The following is a 25,102-nucleotide window of genomic DNA, read 5'->3' on the forward strand; positions in this document are numbered from 1 at the left end:
ACTGAGACCCAGAGCCTTAGGCTGGTATATTGGGTTGCAAGACATGGAAACCCATTCAACTTAATGGAGAGGGGTGTGTTGTGAATACAAAGGGTATTTTATGGAACCCATTTGTAGGATGACAACCAGACCCAGGAGAACTAGAAAGCCCCCCCCCCCCTTGTGGTGGACAGAAGATGCATCACACAGATCCCCTTACTAGGAAAACGCCACTGCCCAGCTGAGGGGAGTGCCGTCAGCAGACAGCTTCCCACTATCAGCTCCTTCAGGGTCTGACTTAGCACCAGAGGCCAGTCTCACCCAAGGCCATATCTTTGCTGGCGTAGCCCACATTCCGTGATGAAGAAAGGCATCATATAAAGGTCCAGTCATTTTGACCCAACAAGGGACAACTCCAATGGACAAAATTTGCTCCAGAACACCCACTGCAGTGTTGGTGGAAGCTCTTGTTGGGACTCTTCACAGCTAGCTTTTCCCTCTGCCTAGTACGGCCTCCTCCTACTCTCTTTCACAGGTGTTGATCCCTATAAACACCATGCACCCCAAATTCTAAGTATCTCCTTTGAAGGATCCAACCTACAACACCATGGTTTGCTCCACAACCCTTTCCCTGTAATCCACCTGTGACTTTTCTTCTTGAACATAACCAATCATGGCTGCCTCCCGAATGGTTGTCCCAGGACCTGTGGCAGACTGCATTTTCCAAATTGATAACTGCAACAGTTTCAATCCTACATGTTCTTCCTGAAACTGGCAACTCCCCATTTAAGAGGAAGAGTCTATTTCTCCTCCTGTTGAAGCTGGGCTGGTCTTTGTGAGTGTCTTGATGAGTAAAATGAATGACACTGCATTTATTCTAGGACTAAGTTATAAAAGGCAATATGGCTTCCATTTGCCTCTCTCTCTTTCTAGGGACACTTACTCTTGGAACCTAATCACCAGGCTGTGAAGGAACTCAACCTAGCCCATGTGGTGGGACTGTATGGAGAGGAACTGAGGTCCCCAGGTGACAGCCAAGATCAACCACCAGACAAGTGAATGAATGAAGATTGGGATGATTCCCACTTTTGAATCTTCTAAGATGCCAGACATGGTAGAACAGGGACAAGTTGTTCCCACGGTGCCCTATCTGAATTCTAGGCCCTTGTGATCTATGAGCATAATAAATGGTTGTCATACACCACTAAGGTAATTTATCTCACAGCCCCAAAGTTCACCAAGTTCTTTGACTTGTCTCCCACAGCCAACTGACTCCATCTCTAACTTCCAATTCCAAATTCCTTGGAGAGAGAAATTGATGGGACCCAGGGTGGATGCCTAACTCAGATTAAGCCAATCAGCTGTGGCCATGTGGCCAGGAAGGCAGGTCTTCGATGTAAAGGGCTTTTCCATTTGGGATCCTTTCATTCATTAAGCAATTATCAATGTCTTGTTCATATGGTCCAGCCAGCATGAAGTTTATATGCAGAGGAATCAGATAATGAATAAGGAAAAGACACATTCTTTTTCTAAGGTAGCACGCTGCAGTGATAGAGACTACTACAAATTAGAAGAACCTAATTTGTTGGAGAGTCAGAGTGTGGCTGGGGAGAAAAGGATTATCATATTTGCTCCATCCAGATTCAGATTCAGCAAGCATTTACTGAACATCTACTGTGAATCTCAGGGGCTATGCCAGAGGATAGCTACGTGTGGGTGATCTTGTATGATGAATATTTGAATCTCCAAGTATACCCTGAACATTCTGTGTCCGGAGAGACGACAAAATTGCTTGAGCTTGAGCTTGAGCTCAGACCTGGACCACTGTCTACCATGGATATGGCATCCCCCCACACCAGCCTGCCTCATACAGCATCTTTCAACACATCCCAGAAAGGGAAGGAGTTCTAACTCAGGATGGAGAAACACTTAAGTACGTGGTCTCTGGAGACAGCTTGCCCAGGTTGTGATCCCAGCTCTATGTCTTATTAGAAACACCTAATAAGGGAACAGTAAGGGACAAGTCCAGCCTTTCTGAGCCTCAGTCAGTCAGTCTCCTTGCCTGTAAAGGTGGGTAACAATAGTACTGACCTCCTTAGTTTGTTGTGAGGACCAGAAAGGGTAACCATGTTGCAGTTTGAAGTCTCCTGGTGGAGATGGGCTCCACAGGTGTGTGAACTTTGAACTCTTAAAGTTAAAAAGATTTCCTGATGGAGGAAGAAGCGGGAGTCAAATCACAGAAATTGTGGGATGTTTCCAGAAACAATAGGCAATCCAGTTTGATGAAGCTTTAAGTAGATGTGTCTAGTAGGTTATTTTTGGCATTCCATGAGTGCATAAGCTTTTCACGAGATAAAGGGCTTCACTCCGCCTCGAGCAGTGCCTGGTACACGGCAGGTGTGCCATAAAATTTTACTGACTAAATTAATGAGGTATGTGTGGTGTGGTCTGAGAAAAGCTACCTCTCCTCTCTGAGACTTAGCACCCTGCCTTCCGAGAAAGGGATAATGACATCCTCTTCATGGGTTGTTGAGAGGCTTAAATGAGATAATCATGCAAATCCTGTCCCAGAACAGGTGTTCAAAACAGGTGAATTCCCTTTCCTTGGAGTTCCATTGCGTATCCAGTAGACGGTCAGAGTAGTGGGACAGACAATAAAAATGCAAAGAGGAAAATACATATATTTGCTTTCATGTTCTTTTTCACTACAAGTTACTACAAGAAATTGAATATAGTTCCCTGTGCTATCACACATTGTAAACTGACTATACTTCAGTAAAAATATTTTTAAATGCAAATGTGAAAAAAGAAAAAAAAAAAGGTAACAATGGAACTGAAGAAAGGACTTGGTGCTGGAAAAGTTAGGGATGTCTTCCTGGAAGAAACAGACCTAAAACTGAGCATGGAAGAGGCGGGCTGAGCAGTGTCTGTTTCAGGGCCTCCGAGATGGACTCTAAATTCGTAATGAGGGAGGGACAATGGTTCTGTGTGTGTGTGCCACTCACCTAGCTGCCCGTTGGAAAAGAAGCATTAGAACACAGACTCCGTGCCAAAGGGACTACTGTCCCCTCAAATCTTTCCAAGTTATGTATACCTGGCACCAGAAATTGACAAAGACCTCCCCGTTAAGACACCAGCTGGTGATGTGAACTGGTCCAGTCACTGAACTAGCTGGGTTTCTGTCTCCCCCATCTGCAGGCCAGGGGCATGATGGATGGGCCTGCCAGCTCTGACAGTCTCAGTCCATGGACAGACAGCAGGTAGTCATCTCGTGAAGACATCAGCAAAGCAGTTATACAATTGTTGGCACATGGTGTTGTATTAGATCATCAAAGCAAACCCTGAAGAAAGGCCGAACATGGCTTGCTTGGAGACACGGTTTGGGAGTCAAGAAATACCGTCAACACAACAGAAGCAGGAGTTAACTGGCTGTTGGCTGTACAAATTCTCTCCCCTTTCCTGGGCCTTGATCTTCCCATCTGCACAGAGATCGGGGTGAAAGATTGGAAGAGACCTCTTTTATGATTCTCTGGGGCTGAGATCCTTCAGGAATAAGTGCCAGGAATGCTGATGGGTCCCTCAGAAGCCTGTGCATTTGGACAACCTGCTGGCCTGTGGAATCTGGGTAGGTCTGTGGCCACATCAGGATGGCCTCACCACTGACCTCATTCTCTGGCACACCTTCTGTTATGACAAAAGCCCTGGTGCATCCAAAAGACCTGCCCTGGGTCAGGGGTGTAGCTGTAGTGCATCCCTGCCAGCTGCAGCAGAGTTGCCGAAACCTCAGGAGTTATTTCCCTAGGAGACCTGCGGGTGCCAGCAATAAGGGTGGATGGATAACAATGACTCACAAAATCTGCCAAGGGCAGTGAGGGGGTTGCAAGCATCCCTGACTACAGAGTCAGGAAACCTGGAGACGCACCCCAGGCTCTGTCCCAACCAGCTGCCTGTCCTTAGGCACCTTTCTGGGTACCCCTTTCAACATCTCAGAAAGGGGATGGGATCCTACACACCTCAAGTGGGCTTGTAAAGATCAAATGAGGTCATCGATGAGGCCCTTGGAATATTATCAAACTCAGAAGGTTGAGACAAGGTTGTTTTCGATGGCTCGCGTCTACAGAGCACTTGACAGTTTACGACGCCCGTTACTGTTAATGTACATCCATGTCAGTTCTCTTGCACTCCCCCAACAGCGAGTTGGAAGGAGGCAGGGCGAACCTTCTTATCCCCTCGCCTCTTATCTGCTCCTCTCTTAGGGCACTTAGAACATTAAACCTTCAACTTTGTAGTTTAGTTATTTATGCCCATGTCTAATCTCCTCACCCTGAACAGAAGCCAGAGCAGGCATGGAGTCTGATCATCCTTGCTCCGCCCGCCCCCTCATCCATTCACTGCCTTCTACATGGTTGGTCCTCAGCCAGAAACTAAAGAAGGAGCGGGAGGGGAGGGAGACAGAATGATGCGGAAGTAGGCTATAATTGAGTCTTTGCCTTAATTTGCATAAGTCAAGGTGTCTACTAGGGTAGCTACTAGCTACATGAGACTGTTTACATTTAACCTAATTAAAATTATATCCAACTAAAAATTCAGTTCCTCTGTTGCACTGGCCACATTTAAAGTGCTCAATAGCTCAACATTTCAATCAGTGCCGAACACTCTGTTGGACAACACGGGTACAGAGAAGGGAGGGTGGGCTCTGGAGGCAGGCGGAACCAGGTTCCAGCCCTACATCTGTGAGCAGCACAAGCCCCCAGGTCTCCAAGCCTCATCATCCATATTTGTAAATGAGGATCCTCACAGAGATAATGACAGCAGTGTCCCTTTGACAGCACTGCTGAGAGAATTAAGCAAGTTATTTCTTTCACATCAAAGTTAGCAGTCCCTCTGCTCTGATGCCTCCTTTACATGATGGTAAAGAAAACGGTAGAGCCAGAGGCTGGTGCCTGTACCATGAGAGGTGACAGGGCAGCGGAAGGAACACAGGGGCAGACAGACTGAAGTTTGAATCTTGGTTCCACTTGCCAGGAGCGTGATCTTAGGAAGATCATTCAGCCTCTCCAGGTTTTATTATCTTTCTTTTCCAGGTGGAAAGAAAAGTCATTATCTTATTTAATTCTCATAACATCCCTAGAAGTTAATTTTATAAAGAAACCACCTAAATGTCCATCAACAGATGACTGGCTAAAGAAGTTGTGGTTTGTAAATATGTATGAATGTATGTACGTATGTATACACACACACACACATATATATATATAATGGAATATTACTCAGCCATAAAAAAGAATAAAATAATGCCATTTGCAGCAACATAGATGGACGTGGAGATCATCATTCTAACTGAAGTTAGCCAGAAAGAGAAAGAAATATACCATATAATATCACTTATGTGTGGAATCTAAAAAAAGACAAAAATGAACTTCTTTATAAAACAGAAACAGACTCACATAGAAAACAAAATTATGGTTATCAGGGGGAAAGGAGGTGGGAAGGGGTAAACTGGGAGTTCAAGATTTGCAGATTCTAACTATTATATATAAAATAGATAAACAACAAGTTTCCACTGTATAGCACAGGGAACTATATTCAATATCTTATAGTAACATAATAAAAAGAATATTAAAAGGAATATATGTGTGTATATGTACGACTGAAACATTATGCTGTACACCAGAGTTTGACACAACATTGCAAACTGACTATAATTCAATTAAAAAAAATGGAAAATAAATCTCTCAGCCTGGTGCCTGGTTAATGTTCAGTAAATATTACTCACACAGCCATTTTGGGGGGACAGTGGAGGCATGCTGGATGGGAATGGAAGGAGGCCAGTCCTTCCTCTTGGCTGGAACATAGAGCCTGTGAGAAGGGGGTGGCTGAGGCCATGTCATGGAGGCAGAGTTTGGCTTTGATCTGAACAGAAGGGAAGAGCCATAAATAGACTGTATGTTGGAAAGGAGCATGCTCGCATGTGCAATTTAAGAAACTGTCTGACTGTAGCATAAGGATGGGAGGGAGCCGGCCAGACTGGAGGCAGGAAGGAAGGAGGCTGTCACACAAATCCAACCCAGAAATAAAGATAATCATTTGTGGGGGAAAGAAGAGAAAGATCCGGGGAAATAAAATGAATCGGCTTGGCCACTTTGCCACTCTCAGTCTGGCAGGACGCAAGACACACACGCAGATGGATTTAACCCAAGAGCGCTTAATAAGAGGCCTTCTTGAGAGGTGTGGGCAGAGTTCAGGGGACCAAGCACAACCAAGACCAGAAGACACTGCCACTCCCAAGCCAGAGGGGACAAGAGGAGGGGATGGTATTACAAGAGCTCAGAGAATCAGGAACCAAGGAGGATGGCTGATCCCACAGGAACTACAGCCTCAGTGGGGAACACAGCCTCTGTAGACAGGGCCAGGCAGTGGGAGGCGGGTAGGGGAGAACGTACTAGTCTCTGTCCCCTTCCTCTATGATCTCCTGCTAGTGCCTCTCATTGGCCAAAACCAACTGGAAGCCAGAGGTCAGAAGAGCCTGGGTCATGTGATCTGTAAATGTCAGCCTTCCTGGGTCAACAGCAGGTCAGAGGAGGGTAAAAATGGGTCTGGGGGAGGGTGCATACATGAAGAGTAAGTATCAGAGTCACTCGTGAGAGAGGAGTGGAGAGTGGTTCGGGGTGGGGAGAGAAAGGGATTTTTCCTAACCCCTGAGGTTCCTTGCTAAGGAAGTTTACCCAATTAAATAACCGTGCACTGGAGGATTGAAATGTCTACCCATGTAAATCACATTTGAGTCCTCACGTGCCCCTCAATGTGTGCCCCAAATGTCTGGACCCCTTCCTCTTCCCTTTCCCTCTGCACATATGGCCTCTTACTGAATCCTTGGAAAAGTTAGCCAGAAGAGGATTTGCATCAGATTAGTATAATTTCATTGGTACTAGAGCTAAAAAGTAAACTGGCCTATAACATATTTTCAAAGTCATAAACAGAGATAAATACAAGATGACCTGTGGTTGGAGGGTAGTGGGGGTGCAGGGACCTCCTTCCTCACTCTTTGTAAAATAATTTCTTTTTCCACAAACACCGCTGGGCTCCCAAAAGCTACATGGAAACCGTCCCAGCCCTCAAGGCCCTACCCCTCTCTGCCTGACACATTTAATTCCCTGTATCTCTGACGGGTTCCAGGCCTGGACGGATCTGCACACACCGGAGCACCAGGCCACAGTGACGTGGTTCTCTGAGTGACTTGGAGGCAGGCACACCCAGGAGATGGGGAAACTGCCCGGGACCAGGAATCCTGTTACTGAGGGAGTCACAGGAACTGTTGACAGCAACAGCCGGGACTTCTTTCTGCAAAGCGCTCCCAGGAAGCCTTTATAGGCCTGAAAAGCAGAATGGTTTTCATCACTAATTAACACATTTTTCGCACTGGAGCCAGAAGGAGGACTAGCTCAGAGACACGGAGAGGCACAGAGGAGACGGACAGGCAAGCCTCAGCTTAGAACTCCACTCTGTGTATTACAAGGACAAGTCTGAGCTCCTTGAGAGGCCTACCAAAGCCCTCCAAGATCTGATGCCCACGTGGCCAGGGCACTAACCAGTGCCGGATGCCAACCTTTTGCCAACTCAGGTCCTAGCATTTTGTCCAGATACACCCTGCAAGCTTTCTAGGCATCTGGGTTTTTTCATATGCTGTTCCCTGTGCCTGGAATTCCCTTCTCTTCTTTTCCACCTAGAACTCTCCTACTTTTTCTATAAGACCCTCTCTAATGACATCCAGATTTCTCAAGGAAGGCTCTGCAGACAAGGAGGTAGACAGGAACTTCTATCTCTGTGCTTCCGTAGAAACTCAGACCACTCTCTTAAGCAGAAAACAAGCAAATGACTAATCAGGCCACAACGTGCTGTTTCCACCTCAAGTCTATGCACCCCTAAAACCAGGCTGGGCATCGTAGAAACCAACAGTATTCACACCTTAGCACTGGGTTTGTCCCAGAATAACAACACGAATAGTTCATAGCACGGAAGATGACCATTCTCCTATTGGACCGTTATTCTCAACCAGAAACTTCTTTCTATCTTTCTCCCCAAAATCTAGAGCTTTTCACTGACAGGTACCAGCTTTGCTTTCTAAAGTCATACGTAAAGTATCCCCTGGTGCTGCATCCCAGTCGTTCAGATCTTCCAAAGCGATGTCAACTACACACTCGGACTTCTGTCCACTATATTCTTTCCTTTACCCTGAACTAGCTTTTTTTTTAAACATGACTTTTGAATTCAAACAGATTTGAATTTGGATATGAGCTCTGCCACAGCCTATCCCCAGTTTACTCACCTATCAAATGGGGATAATGTTAATCCTGACTTAGAAGGGATTTTGAGAGACTGAATGAAACATTGCATGGGAAATAGCTATCACAGGTCCTGGCAGAGAGAGCATGTCCTGAAACAAATAGTTATTGAATGACTGCACAATGAATGAGCGAACGGGGGCTTTGCATCACGTTGATGGAGTAGCATTCTAGACCTTCAACTCTCTTATACTAGTTAGGAGTCAACAGATGTTAGATCTATGCTAGGTAGTTGCTAGGAAGTAACTATCTTAGGACACAGCATGAACAAATCAGGCATGCACAATCCATGGTCTAACAGCTCCTGGGGAAGTCACTGGACAAGTAATGACCAAACATAGGTGTGATAAGTGGTATGAGAGTGAAATTGTAGGTTACTAAGCTGGGTTCACCTGAGCAGGTCACATAAGGACTCCTTGTGCAAAAGGTCCTACATTAGAGAATATAATACTTAGGCAACTACTAATTAAAATTGTTTGTGCCTTATCCTATTATGGTTTGTGTAGTTCACTTAGGAACGTGATGGAAAAGGTAAGATAGATTAGCCAGACAAGAATGCTGATTGCTGAATTCAGTAATATCAAAATTGAACAACAGAGATGCTTCATCCCTAATCTCTGAAAGTTATACTGATTGATAAATACACTAATTGGTAAATACATGAGGTCCGTGGTTCTCAAGTGACAACAGGTATGTTACATACCTTTTACAGGTTTGATTCCAAATTTTTATTAAATGTGTGAAATTGATGTTTGTTATAACTGAGATTGTATATGATTCCTGCAAGACTTCTCATCTGAAAGGTTGAGCTGAGGAAATCATGTGGTCATGGTGTCCAGTGGAATGAAATGTGCTGTTTGCACTGTCACCATCTCTATTTGGTGTTGTGCTGGAGGTCTTAGCCAGTGTATTAAGTGAAGAGGGGAGAAAAGCACAAAAATGAGAAAGGAATAAGTAAGACTGCTGTTTTACACAGATGACATGAATGGTATATGTAGAAATCTAAAAAAAAAAAATCTATGGGCACATTAGTAGAATTAACATGTGAACTTAGTTAAGACTAGTAAATTCACAAGGTCAATATACAATTAAAAAATAAATTAAGAATATCATTTATAATGACTCCCAAATGTCAAACATATAGAAATTAATCTAACAAATGATTTGCAAAACTTATATATAGAAAACTATAAAACATTATTAAGAGAAATCAAAGAAGACTTGCCTCAACTGAAGGATATACCACATTCAAGAACTGATCAAATATTGTAATTTTATTGGTCAACTGGCTATATATATTCAGTGCAGTTCCACTTAAAATCCTGGTATTTTCTTCCAGAATGTCTTAGTTTGGATCATACAGAAATAGACTCTGAGATGAGGATTTGTGGGCAAGAGATTTATTAAAGAAATGTCCTCAGAAGAAACGATCAGAAAATGGAGAAGTAGATCAGGGAAGGAGAGGAAACCAAGCAAAGGTCTGGTCTCAGACTGATCCTACAGGGAGGTACAGGAGCACAACTCACACCCCACAGCTTCCCCCTTCAAAGCAAATAAGCTAGGCTTTGATACTCAGGCACCAGTTAGTCATTGCTAAGGTCTGCCCTAGGGGGACAGAACTTTCAAGCATTTCCAGCTCTCTGTACCTTTGGGCAAAGTTGCTCCAGTAGCTTTCAGAGAGTCCTTCAGATAAAAGCACAACTGCAAGCTGTAGGAAGTAAAAGAGAAGAGAAGCTTCTAGAGAAGCCAGGAGCGGAGGGCAGACATACAGAGAAAAAGGATTCTGAGGGGTCTGGGCAGGGCACAGACAACACCCACGACAAGGAAATCAGCAAGCTGATTTTAAAATGTGTATGGAAATGCAGAGTCAAGCCAAAGAAAGCCAATCTGGAAAAGGGGGAATAAAGTCGTGGTGTTTATGCTACCAGATTTCAAGACTCAATATAAATCTTCATTAATTAAAACAAGTATAGTATTAGCGCAGTAACAGACAATCAACAGAACAAAATAAAATTCCAGAAACAGATGCGCACACATAGCATCCCGACTGGTATCAATGATGTCTGCAGTGCAGTGGAGGAAGAATGACGTTTTTAATGACTGGTGTTGAATTAACTAAATATTAATACAGAAAAAAATGAAACTTGAGCTGTAATACACACTGAATTCAATTCCAGGTGGACTGTAGATCTAATTGTGACAGGCATAATAATAATAATAATAATAATAATAATAATAATAATAATAATAATGCCTCTAGAAGATAACATAAAAGTATGTCTTCGTGGTCCTGGGGTAGGCAAATATTTCTTGAGGAGAACACAAAATACACTAATCATAAAGTAGAAGATTTACATATTTGACTTTATTAATATTAAAAACTTCTGTTCATTAAAAGATACCACTGGGACAGTGAGAAGGCAATAGAGTAGGAAAAGAAATTTGCATTACATATATCCAACAAAGAATTCATAATCAAAACATTTAAAGAACTATAAATCAGTAAGAATGGAATAGATAAGAAAATTTTTTTAAACAGTCAAAAGACTTGAAGAGGCATTTCACGAAACAGGATCCCCAAATGACCAGTAAGCACATGCTCAACGTTATTAGCCATCAGGGAAATGTAAATTAAAACCACAGTGAGAGGCCACCACATAGCCACAAGAATCACTAACACGGAAAACAAAAACAGAAAAATCCCTGACAATACCAAACATTCCCAATGTGTGGAGCAACTGGAAGTGTTATGCATCGTTGGCAGTGATGTAAACTGGCTCAGCAACTTTGAAAACGGGACAGATTGATTAAGGCTAAAAAACGCACAGTCTGCAACCAAATAATTCAGCCTCTAGACATACCACTAACAAAAGTTTTGTTAAGTTGTGCAACAAAAGCCATGTCCAAGGAGGCTCACAGCCACTTTATTTATAATAGCCAAAAGCTGGAAATGACCCAAAAGCCAATATACATGCAATGGAATACTCCGATGCAACATAAAACAACCAACTACTGCTACACTCAACATGGATCAAAATCACTGGCATAAAAACAAGTGAAGGGAGGTCAATGCAAATGAATAAAAACTGTGTTACTCGATTTTTATGATTTATGAAAGACAGAATGAATCAGTGGTGATAGAAGCCAGAATCGTTGCGACCCGTATAGAATGTATTGACTGGGAGAGGACATGCAAACATCCTAAGGTGCTGGGAGGGGTTTATAGCTTGATCGAGGTGGTGGTTCCTTGGGTATCTACCTTCGTGAAAATTCCAAACTGTAAGTTTAATATATGTGTTGTTTATTCTCTGTAAGTTATACTTTGGTCATAAAAAAGAGATTTTAAAAACCACAAAGTCCCTCAAGTTTATTGCAGACATTTTAGAAAGTATAGAAAACACACAATGGGACTTAGTGTTCACTTTTTTAATTACAAAAATTACAGTATATTGTAAATGCTGTTGTGTGTTGTCTATAAACAACCCCCCCAACACACACATGATGGAATACTACTCAGCCACAAAAAGAAGGAATTTTTGCCATTTGCAGCAACATGGTTGGATTTGGAGGGCATTATGCTGAGTGAAATAAATCAGACAGAGGAAGACAAATATGTACGGTATCACTTACAGCAAACTAGTGAATGTAATAAAATAAGCAGACTCACAGATATAGAACTTGTGGTTAGCAGTTGCAGGGGAGGGGAAATACAGGGGTGGGGGAGGTACAAAGTATTAGGTGTAGGATAGGCTACCGGGATATACTGTGCAACGTGGGGAATACAGACAATATTTTGTAATAACTGTAAATGGAGTGTAAACTTTCCAAATTGTTTAAAAATAAAAAAAGAACCAACGAAGGTAAGTAACGTACCCAGAGGCTAACAATCACAAAATGCTGTTGCCACCACAAGGGCTAAAATGGCAAGGAAAGGGATCAGCATTACAAGAACCCCATGAGACTGGGAGATGAGAGAGGAGCTACCCTCCCCAACAGGTGCTGCTGTGACAGACGGACGCAGCCACTGCCCAAACCACAGCAAAGCAGGGAGGGAACAGAACGACTTAAGTATTCACCCCTCTTTTTTCTGCCCTTCAGAATCCTGTGAGCACTTACTGGCCAAACTCAACTAGAAAATAGAAGGACAAGGAGCCTGAGTGATACATCTCACAGGGGTCAGACTTTCAGGCACAGAGAGAATCAGAGAAGAGTAGAGGGTAGATCTGGAGGACAAATGGTCCCTTTCATGCATTTTCCATCACAATCAAGAAGTTACTGGGGCTTTAATCTTCTCTCCACAACTGTACTCAATGGTCTGAGGCCTTACGGTCTTGTATGATTATACATGGGAAGCACAAATTAAGTATCAGTTAAAGAGTAATCACATTGTAGGAAGTACTTAGTATCTGAGCACCCACCAGATGTCAGACGTTGGACTCATCACTGGATAGACAACAGCAAAGGAAGCAGAGACAATCCCTTTCCTGAAGGAGCTTACAGTCACAGAGTGGGAGATTCAGAAAAAAATTTAAAAAATAAAAACTGAAGTTGTGATAATGCAATAATAAAGATGACAGTTTGTTGGGAATAAACAAATGAAACCATGAAATGCTTTCTCAGTGGAAATGGAAACTTAGATTATTACATTTCCTTTATTGACAGTTCTATCCCCTTTACATTTTTTTTTTATTCCACAAGAAAAGAAAGACATTAGTGTAAATTTCAGGCAACCAAAACAACAGCTAAGTAGAAGGAATTTCTGGGCATAAGGCTGGAAAGAGAAGTTTGGGAAACACAGAGACCAGGAATCAAATCTTGGTTCTACCACTTTGAAGTCCAAAGCTACTGCAATCCCATCTATAAATCACCATAGTGATACTTAGGCGGCAGGGTGGCTGAGAAGATGAAATCATTTAACCGTTTGAGAATAAAACCTGTTCTGGGTGTGGTGTTAAGAATTTGGAGTGTTGTGGTTTCTAGTCAAAGTCTTTAATCTGCGTATATTAAGGAGAAGGGAAGGAAGCAGGCCCGATACAGGTGATATTGCTCTGTGTCCCTGTTTTTGTGTCCCTGTAATTGCAGTTAAGGCCACCTTTGGAATAAAATGCTTTGGGAACACTCTCCACTTGCTCCCAAATTGTGCTTTTAATTTTCTACTCCAAAGAAAAAAAGCACATGATTGCACATCAAAAAAAAAAAAAAACAAAAAACCTGTCTGCTCAGTGGCTGAAGTTTCAGACTGGATTCAATTTCAAACTTGATTGGAATGTCAAAGCTAATGATTTTTGTCCCCGAAAACTTAGAATTCATAATTATCCTGAAGACTTTAAACAGTGTTGTAAAGAGCCTATTTGTTTTTAACTTGTTTTTCCCAGAATTGCACCACCCCACAACCTCTTTCTGCAATAACCTCAACCGCTTTCAATAGCAGTTAAAATTGTGGTGCCTGACACTCTCCCGAATTTATAAACCATTCAGTCTGTTATTAGTGCTGTTATTAAGTCACCAGGACTACTGAATCACAAAAAATGACTGATTCTCTCCCTGTAGTATCTAACTGGAGAGGAAGCTAAATAAGAGATGGGAAAATACATACAGAAGTTAAATAAGTTGGCTTGGAAACTAGATAATAAACACATGCATGTGAAAGAAGCAAAGATCTTGAAAAATGAGAAAGTAGTTGTCAGCAGCAAACCAGGACTGGAGGAGGAGAAGGGAGGGGAAAGGGGTCTGCAGAGAAAGAGGAGATGGAGGAGGAGGAAAAGGAAGAAGAAAACACAAGAAAAATCAAAGAATGCAAGCCTGAATCCAATCCTACAAAAGTTCACAATCAACATTAGAGGTTCTAAGAAGAATGGGTTTTCTCCCTTACTGTGGCATCCAGCATCACTGGATATTTAAAAGACTCCACTAGCCAGGGATTATTCATGGACTCCAAGACTGTAAATCTTTTCTGTGTGACCTTGGAGCAGAGCTTACGTCCTCTGGGACACGTTACATGTATAGCTGAGCCCCCGTTCCAGCCCATTCCCCATCCTTGATGCCTTTCTCTCCACAGTCTCTCCATCTTCCCATGTTAACCTGGAATTCCACACTGGCAGAGCTGGAGGGCTCCTGGAGGTCATCAGTCTAGCCTTGCCATTCTGAAGGGAAACTGAAGCCCAGAGCAAAAGAGCACCTATTTGTCCAAAGAGCCAAGGCTGGAGAAAACATTGCTTCTTTCAGTCCAGAGTGCCTTGAAATGGTGAGATTTTATACAGAGCTGCAATTTGGGTGAGGGGATCAGAAAATGCCAACATACCTCTCCCCAATCCCTTAAGTGCTGTTCCCTGGGCTCAGTGATTCCTTCGACAGGAAAGAAAGTGCCTCACTCTTCAGGGACAGCGAGAATGCTGGGACTGACATTTGGGGAGCACGTTCTATGTGCCAGGCACCGTGCTAGGTGCTTTGCATCCCTGATCTCACTCAATCTTCACACGATCCAGTAACACAGGCTCTGTTCATCCCACTTTCCTTCTATGAGCTTCAGTTTCCTGAGCTCTCAGATGACCTGCCCAATGTCACACGGAGGAAGTTCCAGAAACAGGGTCCAACCACAGGTATGCTTGCTTCTCAAATAGTCATAGTGCCCCAATGGGAAAAAAAATGGATTTTGGAATCAAACTATATTGGATAAAGAAGCCCCAAAATGAAAATTCTCAGTAAGTTCTGAGCATTGTCTTCAGAATCGCTCCTAAGAACAGATGGGTAGGGATTCGTGGCTGGGAGAAGAAGAAAGCAGAGTTCATTCATTTACTTTGGGTCTTCTGAGTCACATTACACTTGTGTTAGTCATGGTAGGCTATCAACTGTTTCTAGAATAGGCACAGCTTTATTGTTAAAGCCCCTGAGATGTGAAAGTTACTTCTTGCCCACTCCATGGTCTGATCAGGTGTTCCAGGGCAGCTTTCTTCAAGGCAATTTGGGGTCCAGACTTCTCCCATCTTGGGGCACTGCCATCTCCAACATGTGACCTCCAAGGCCGAAGGGGAAGGAGAGGGTGCAGCACCCTGCAAAGGAGAATATGGCAGGTCCACCACCTCCCATTGTCTCCATCCTATGTGCGTGCAAGGGTGCTGAGATGAGGTGTAGCTATACGTCCAGGAAGAGGAATGAAAACTGGATCAGTGGTGACCACTAGTGTTCTCTCCCCTAAAAGGCAAGGAACCCTCTCATATTCTCATTATGAGATTAACCCCCAATAATTGCACTAGTTCAGTACTCTCAGTGTGAGGCTTAAAGCGGAGGGAAGAATTGCATTTGACCAAGATCACATGGACTTAAGCTGCAGAGACAGAAATTCTCTAAATCCAGAGGTCTCCCCTCCAAGCTCTCTGTAGGTCCTGGCCAACCTTTATGCTGACAAAGGGCACTAGATCATATCTGGGCCCCCTGGCCTAGCACAGCATCTGGACGGAGTTTCTTGACACTGTCTGTACTATGATAATCACACAGACTGAGACCCTCCTCCACTCCTCTGTTTGCTTCCATCAGATTGCCAGATAAATGCAGCCAAAGAAGGAAGAGTCTGGGCTTTTCTGTCTGAATTCTTGGAATCACTGAGTCAAACTGTCTGGCGTGGAAAATCTCAGGAAACCATGTTGGCGCAGTCTCAGTGGAGGAAATCGGGCATTCTGACTTCTCACTCAGAACTCACTAAGCTTCCAAGATCACTGAGGCCCTCTGGTTTCTGCCCATGAGAGAATTGGTCACTTTTCCCCAGTGTCTCCCCATACAAGATAAATCATTTACAGATTGGAAAATTAAAGTATAATTTTCAAATATAAAAGGTGGGTTGCTTCAATATATGTTGAAATAATAAAGTCAACAGAATTTAAAAAAAAAAAAAAAACCAAACACTGAAAAACAGAACATTAATAGAAGCCAAGCCTGAGTTAAGAAACGTAGGTCCGAGGCCTGGATTTGACACTTCCAGTCTGTGGGACCCTGGATAGGTCCTCTTTGAATCCTGACACCCTCTTCCAGTGAAACCAAATGGGTTTGGTTTAATGGTTCTTGGTGGGAGTTAGCTCTGCCCTTAAGGGGCATTTGTAAAAGAGTGGAGGCATTTTTATTATTATTATTGTCACAGTGTCTAGAAGTCACAACTGACAATTACCAGGGAGAGGCCAAGGAAGCTCCATGTCCTGCAATATGAGTTTCACCCAAAAAAGAACCTTTCCTCCCACAACCCTATGGACACTCTTGGATAATTTCTTACTGCTGGGATCAAGGATTTGTAAAGTAAAATTGGCCTAATTTTCTGCTTCGGTAGCTAGGAAACTCAGAGCAAACTGGAGAATTCTTATTCTCAGTTTCTTGCAACCTAGGCCTTGTTATTATGATACTTTCTACCTATTCCTCCCCAGGTCCTCACTAAACACACACACACACCAGTTTCATTCTTCTTAACTTTTCACCCTTAATTGTCAAATTTTAAATGAATCTTTTTTCTATTGTTATTACATTTTTTAATGCATTTCTACTTTAATAGCACATTGTTTTATCGTGAGCTGTTTATACACATCCCCCCACCAGACCAAACTCCTTAATATCAGGGAATGTGTCTTATCCATAGTTATTAATTCAGTCATTCAAAATGACATTTGTAATAATGCATTGAGCACTTAACTGTGTACCAGAAACAGTACTGAGAGCTTTTACGTGTATTAAGTCAATTAACCCTTAAGTACTATTATTATCCCCATATTACAGGTGAGGAAATTGAGGCTACAAGAGGTTATGTAACTTGCACAGAGTCACACAAGTAGGTATCATGTTAGGAACTGGAGACTCAGAGATGGAAGCAAGTTCCCGAACTCAAGAAGCTTACATTCTGACAGGTAAATAAACTGATACATGCAGCACAGCACGACTTCTCCAAGTACAACCACAGAGACTGCCACATGGGTCCTGAGGACAGGCTCAAGTCCAGGGTCTGGAGAAGAGACCCAGAGGTGGTGATGGCTGAGTTGACACTAGAGGCCCCATGAGGGTGGCCAGAGAGGCCAACAGAACAAAGATATTCCAATGGGGACCCCAAAAATGAGAGCGTGCATGTTACAAGATCTGCAGGTGCTCAGCCTCGTAAGTCACTGCTTGGAATCTAACTGACCAATAGGAAAACTGAAATCCAGGAAGAAAAGATGCCTTGCTCAAGTCCCAGAATTTGATTCTACAGGGAATTAGGGTGAACAGATGCTTAGGGCATCGCCGCTGGACAGTGTCAGTCCCCCTCAATATTGCAAGTGTTCTGGCTGAGTTTCCCAGATATGGCTCCCCCAGCCAGAAGGAAGGGGGCAACTGAGCTCTTCCTAAAAGCTGACCTCACTGTTAAGCATCTTCCCTGCTCTCTCATTTCACCCTGGCCTCTGCCTAACTGGGAAAGCATTATCATCCCATTGCACAAATGGGAATAATGAGGCTCAGAGAGGACAAAAAGGTGGTAAGCAGGCAAGACAGGAATTAAACTCAGATCTCTCTGACTGCAAATTCCAAAATCTTAGGAGGGTACCACGCCATTCCGGGGGGCTCACTCGACATCTGCATGGCCCAGCCATGCTCATCAACTCTGCTTCTCAGGGACTCCAACAGGCCCGGGAGTCTCCCTGTTAGATCGCCCACTGCTCCTAGACATCAGTATTTACTCAAAAGGTTCTCTCCCCTCTTCTGTGTGGTCTGAAGCAGCAAACCCAATGTCAATTTTGTTCATGCTCAATCTCAGTTTAGATAAACCAGTTAGCAGAGTACATATGATAAAACTCCCTGCCAAGTTATAAACTAAGTAGTCAAACAAACAAACACAAAATCAAATGAAGACCTAATTAACTTGGCCCAATTACTCTGTTCCCTTCCAGTTAGTCTAGGATAATCTATAACAAACACCAGGGAAGAAAAATAAACTACCTGGTTTCAGGTCTTTTTTTTTCCCCCTTCTTTTCAGCACTTCTCATTTCCTTCTCAATCTCTCTCTCTCTCTCTCATTTTTACCCTCCTCTTTTCTTCATTCTCTTTTTCCTTCTTTCTCTCTCCTTCTTTCATTATCTTCTTTCTCTTTTCTTTCCTTCCTTCCCCACCTTGCTTCCTTCCTTTTTTCTCCTTGCCTCCTGGGCTCAAGCAGGGAACCTGAGCCTGGGAGAGACTAACGCGCTCTCATAAAAGCTGAATCTGCAAGTGATCTGTCAGTTTTTCCCTCTGACACAAACAGCCTTGACCTAAAAATCATCTCAACACCTTTTAGTCATGAAACCAGATCCAAGATGCTGGAAGCAGAGTGGCTCTCCTGCCCTCTCAAAGTGTCTCCGATCCGCCCCTTGTTGAAACGCCAACGGGAAGGAGGCCGAGGGGTATGGAATTGCCTGGCAGGGACAGCGGGCACCAGACCTAACTCCTTTTCATTTCTTAGTCCCTGCCCTGGGTTAGGAAAAAAAAAAATCCACTCCCAAGCAGAGAAAAGAAAATGAAAAATGAGCCAAGCTTTAGCTTTTTAATAATGTTGAAATTGAAGCAATTGAGGAATGGTTATTAATAAACACAGTTCACACTATGAAAGCATGGAAATTTTTCCTCTGTAACGTAGCATAACCATAAGGGTGGAAATATTGATTCATTTAAGATGAAGCTCTGGCCCTAACTTTCAGCGATCGAGGAGAAATGTGCTTAGCGGGAAGAGCATGAACTCAAATTCAAACTCAGCCCACCACGTATGAGTTGTGTGAACTTGGGCAGTTCACCTACCCTCCCACTGTCTTCCCCTGTCAAACAGGGCAAATAAATAAGAAAACAAATCAATAAACAGACCTCCCCTCTTAAGGATTATACGAAATTAAGTTATTTTAATTTTTTTAAGTATAGTTGGTTTGCAATGTTGTGTTAATTTCTGGTGTACAGCACAGTGATTCAGTTATACATATATATTCCTTTTCATATACTTTTTTATTATAGGCTCTCACAAGGTATTGAATATAGAGCCCTGTGCCATACAGAAATAAACAGTGTTAAACTTCAGTTTAATAAAAGGGGAGGCAGACTGGGGGCTATAGGAGTCTTGCCCACATGTCCTTGTTTGCTTTGTAATTGAAAGAAAGTCATTTCACCTCTCTGGGCCTCCCATCCCCTCCATTCAAAACTAAATTGCATTCTCAGGAATGCAAAATGGTACAGCTACTCTGGAAAACAGTTTGGCGTTTTCAGTAAAATTAATTATATACTTAACCTGCGACTCACCAACCCCACTACTGGTTAATTTCTCTGGGAAAAAAGAATAGGGTCATGCAAACACCTGTACAGAGATGTATATAGCTGGTCTCATCATAATTGCCGACAAGTGGAAACAAGCCACATGTCCTTCAGTGGGTGACCAAATAAAGAGGCTGTGACATACCCATACCACGGAATCCTGTGTAACAATAAGGGATGAATGCCCTGTTGGTCCACCCAACAACTGCATGTATTTCAAAGGCATGATGCTGAGTGAAAGGAGTCGGACTCAGAAGACTGCATACTGTATGAGTCCATTTATCTGTCGTTCGCCATTTACAAGCAAAGCTACAGTGACAGAGAAGAGGTGAGTTGTTGCCAGGGAGGAGGGGTGCGGGGAATCTGTGACTATGGGGGAGTTAAAAAAAAAAACAGAATAATAAGTTGAGTGGGAAGAAGAAGAATAAATTATGTGTCTGTCACTTTTTTTTTTTTGTCCATCACTTTTTGATTCACAAATTATTTTCATTAGATTCTCATAGCTCAGAAACCACAATGGACAGACAAAATGACTTGCCTGGGAAATACTGATGTGATCCTTGAGACCCATCCTTCCAAGTTCAAATTCTGGGTCCTTTTCACCACATCTCACTAGGTGATACCTGAAGTCCTTTTCTTTTCTAAAAGGCTTGCAGGAAGAACCAGTTATATCTGATCTACTTTTTGTCTGGTTTTGTTTCGTTTTTTTTTTTTTTTCCAAGTTCCTATGTCAACCTGCTCATGCCCATGGAAATTTTATATTTTCTTAGAGAAAAATAACAAATCAATGCATAACTCAGTAAAATGACACGTTAGTTGGAAGGCACTTTTTTGACTGGCTCTTTGAATGAATGATCAGAAAAATCAGCTGTCGTAAATGTGAAAGCATTCATTCACGTATTCAGTCCTTTGACACATCTTTACTCAGCCACATCATGCAATGTGCCGTGACTTGGCGTGAACCATTTCTATTGCTGTGAACACTCTCCCAATGTCCCTTTCTGGCTAAATCCCACACATCCTTCAGATCTCAGCTGCAACACCAGTTTCCCAGTGGCCTTCCCTGTCCTCCAGCAAGCTCGCTTAGGTGTTTTCTTGAGACCCCATCGCATCCTGCATATTGTTCTACATTGATGCTAATCATTTCAGTACAACGTGGTAGCCATCTCTCCCACTGGACTGTGCGCACTGAAAGGGGGGAGGGGACCAGGACTGAATCATCTAGCACAGGTCTGAATTAGCACAATTAAGGGGCATCCATCCATTCATTGGACCATTGTTTATAAGTTCTTTCTTTGTGTCAGGCAACACTCTATTGCAGAGAAAAATACACCACCCACATTTTCACGGAACTTGTATTTAAAAGTGAAAGAAGGAGGAGGTCTCAGCTCAATCTCCAGAGCTCCCTAATGAGGCAGAGTCTTTTCCAACCCAGCAGGAGACCCCAGCTCAAGCTCCAGAAGAGGCAGAACCATCTGCAACTTTGCAGGAGCAACGAGCTCACCTCCAGAGCCTTCTTCTGGGGAGGTGGAACCTTCTCCAACTCAACAGGAATAGCCAGCTCCACCTCCAGGGCATCACGAGTGACAGCTTCAACTCCAAGTCACCACCAAGCTCAGCATTCAAACTTACCCAGTGTCACTGACAAGCCTGCAGACGTGGAGCTTACCACAACAGCAGAACACACTACAGAGGTGGGACCTCCAAATCAGCACGAGGCTTCAGCTTAGCCCTCAGGGCCCCTGACTAATGTGGGGTTTTCTAAAACCCAGCATGAGGCCTCCACCCTGCCTCCACAGCCACCTGAGGAAGTTAGTTGACATTTGCCAGTTGAACAGGAGGCTCCAGCTCAATTTCCAGAACCTGTTACACACAAGAAACCTTCAACACAACAGGAGGCCCCAACACAGTATCCAGAGCATCATGACAAAGAAGTTATACCTTCTGCAACCCAGCAGGAAAGCATAGCTCAGCATCCAGAGTCTCTGGTGAGGCTGAATCCTCTCCAGCTCATTCTCAAGAGCATGATGTGACAACAGCTTCTCCTCTAGGTCAGGATCAAGCTCAGTCTCTACAGTGGGCCAGTGTCACTGTTAAACCTGTGGATCTTGTACTTACCATAACTGCAGGGCCCACAAATGAAGTTGAAACTTCTCCACCCCAACAAGAGGCCTCAGCTCAGTCTAGGTGTCCCCTGAGGAGGTGGAACCTGAAATGTTGAACCTTCTCCAGTCCAGCATGAGCACCCAACTCAGCCTGCAGACACCTCTACAGATATTGCAGCTCAACCTTCAGTACATAATGAGGTGACCTTCTCACCTGTAGGTCCAGACGGAGCTCAGCATCCAGTGATGCCTAGTACCACAGGTAAACCCCTGGATCTAGTAGTTATCATCACTCCAGAGCCAACTAAGGAGGCTGAAAGTTCTCCAGAGCAGCCGGAGGGCTCTGCTCACTTTCCCGTTTCCCCCAAGCAGCCCAAATCTACTTCTCAGTCTCCAGAGTCCCCTGGGAAGGTGGAACCTTCTCCAGGCCAACAAGAGGCCACAGCTCAGACTCCAGATCCCCCTAGTGGGATGGAGCTTTCTTCGGTCCAGCAGGAGGCCCTGGCTCAGCCTCTAGTATATCTCCGGAGCCCCCTAAGGAAGTGGAACCATTTCCAGTCCCTCAAGAGACATTTCCTCAGCTTCTATAGCCCCCTGAGAATATAGAATCTTCTCCAGTCAAACAGGAGTTCCCAGCCCCACCCCTGGAACCCGTCAAAGAGACAAAACTTTCTCCAGCCCAGCAGGACGTCCCAGCTCAGCCTCCAGAGCCACCTAAAGAGGTCATAGCACAACCTCCAGTGCATTTTGAGATGACAGTTCCCACAGTAGGACAGAATCAAGCTCAGCAAACTCTCCCAGTGCCACAGTTGAACCTTTGGATCTGGGGCTTACCGTGACTCCAGAAGCTACTATGGAGGCAGAACATTCTACAGCCCTGCAGCAGACTACAGGTTCTCCAACATACCCTGGGGTGATACCTCCACATCCAGAGCAGTTTCATGCTCAGCATCCAAATCTAACTGAAGTCACAGTTAAACCTTTGGATCTGGGGCTTACCATGACTCCAGAAGCTACTATGGAGGTTGAACCTTCTCCAACCATGCAGGAGATCCAAGCTCAGTCTCTGGAGCCACCTAAGGAGGCTGTTGTTCAGCCTCCATTGTATCAGGCTGCAGCAGTTCCAAATCCAGGCCTGGATCAAGCTCAGTATCCCAACATTGCCCAACATCACAGTTCAACCTTTCAACATAGGACTTCCTATAACTTCAGAACCTATGACAGAGATTGAACATTCTACAACTCCTAGTCTGAAACCCCCTTAGGTGACACTTCTACATCCAGAGCAAGTTCACGTTCAGCATCCAACCCTGACTGAGGTCACAGTTCAACCTTTGGACCTGAAAACTTCATTAACTCCAGAATCTAATATAGAGGGTGAACCTTCTCCAACCATGCAGAACCCCCTCAGGAAGTTGTTGGAGTTCAGCCTTCAATGTATCAGGAGGTGACAGTTCCAGCACCAGATCAGGATCACACTGAGCATCCAACATCACCTAGTGCCACAGTTCAACCTTTGGATCTGGAACCTACCATAACTTCAGAACCTACTATAGAAGCTGAACATTCTACAGCTCTCCCTCCGAAACACCCTGAAGTGACACTTGCCCATTCAAACATCACTCAAGTCAGTTCACACTATGGACCAGGAACTTACTGTAACTGGTGCATCCAATGTGGGGTTGAACCTTCTCCAACCAAGCAAGAGACTCCAACTCAGTCTCCAGAGCCAACTAAGGAGGTTGTCATTTAATATCCATCCCATCAGGAGGTGACCATTCCAAATACAAGTAAGGATCAAGGTCAGCATCCAACATCGCCCAGAGTCACAATTCATCATGCAGACCTGGAGCTAACCATAACTTCAGAACCTACTATGGAGGCCAAACACTCTGCAGTCCTGCAGAAGACTACAGCTCCTCCTCCTGAGGTTGCCCTTGCACACCCAGACCCGACTTGAGTCACAGTTCCACCTGTAGAACAGGAAGTTACCATAACTCAGCATCCAGGGTCACCTAAGACACCTTCTCCTTCGACTCAGTTCAGTGGTGCATTGTAGAACATATACCCCAGAAAAGGAGCAACCAAAACAGATTGCTACCATAAGCACAAACATATGTGAGCTCCGTATCTGCAAAAATGAGACACTGTCATGTGTTGGTTTCAGCCAAAAGAAGAGGCTCCACAAAGTGTCTGTGCCAGAGCCCAACAGCTCCAACGGCACCTTCACCATCTTGTAAGAATTACTTTTCCTCATTTGTTCTCTGCATCCTACCTGATGTGGCAGCCTTTCTTCAAAGTCTTCCTGGGTCTTCCTCATCTCTGCAATGCACATTGACTGACCTTCTGTTTTTAACCTTTTGTTTGTCTTATAAACAATTTCTTATGTTCATATGTCTTCTTACTAAGGTCCCTTCTTCTCCAGTCTTTTATTTATAATTGCCCTTATTCTTTTTCCTTCTCCATTTTTTACTCCATTATTTAATTTATTAACATCTTCTCTTCTCTCATTTTTGCTCCATCCGCGTTATCGCAACACGTCCCTCTCCCCATCTCATTGGTGGTAATACAACAAAGTGGTTAAGAGTAGAGATTCTGGAGTCAGACTACCTGGGTTTGAATCCAGGTCTGCCATTTATTAGCTTTGTGACTCAGTTTCCTCATCTGGAAAATGGGGGTTATCATAGTCCCCATCTCACAGGATTATTGTGAAATTTAGATGAGTTAATACAGGTAAAGCTCTTATATTAGTGCCTAGAATATATCTGAATGTTAGCTATTATTATTATTCAATCCCTCAGTTATATCGAGAACTCATCTCTGCCTCCTGGATTTCTATATATGGCACCCATTTTATGCCCAACCCAAGGCTAAGTATTGTGGGAGCCACAGAACATGACAGTGATAGGTGGGAAGAAGGAATATGCCTTAAAAGGGAGGTGATGTATAATTGAGTATTAAAAGAGATACAGAGAATACCCAGAACCTAGAACACTGGGGTGTGTAGGTCAGGGAAAACTGCACAGATAAGCTAAAACTTCCACTGGAACTTAAAAGATTGGCTGTGACTTGTTAGAGTAAAACTAGGAAGTACAGTCTAGGGAAAGGTGCGGCTGCAGGAATCATCAGGATTTAAGAGATCAGTCTAGCTGTGAAGACCTGGGTTAGGCAGCAATGAAAGATATGCTTATGAAAAACCTTGACTATCACAAATGGGGGTTTGAAAAATATGCTATAAGATACGGGGAGCCACTGAAAGCTTTGAAGCAAAAGAGATAAATGATTAAAATAAGAAGCTTATTTTAGATTCCATATGTAGTGCGATCTAGAGAGGAAGGTTGGATTCAGGGAGACCAAACAGAATGCTGCAGCAAAATCTAGGAAGAAAGTGGGAATGGG

The 25,102-nt window shown here is 43.6% G+C and overlaps 1 long non-coding RNA gene and 1 pseudogene across 4 annotated transcripts in view; one reads left to right on the forward strand and one right to left on the reverse strand.

Annotated features, from left to right (window-relative positions):
- Window positions 1-25,102, reverse strand: part of LOC116156875 (uncharacterized) — a 482,375-nt gene that overhangs the window by 116,009 nt on the left and 341,264 nt on the right. The gene's annotated exons all lie outside the window — the stretch shown is intronic.
- On the forward strand, window positions 21,837-23,456 carry LOC135322844 (leucine-rich repeat-containing protein 37A3-like; annotated as a pseudogene).

The sequence above is a fragment of the Camelus dromedarius genome, chromosome 14, assembly GCF_036321535.1.
Source record: "Camelus dromedarius isolate mCamDro1 chromosome 14, mCamDro1.pat, whole genome shotgun sequence".
NCBI lineage: Eukaryota > Metazoa > Chordata > Mammalia > Artiodactyla > Camelidae > Camelus > Camelus dromedarius.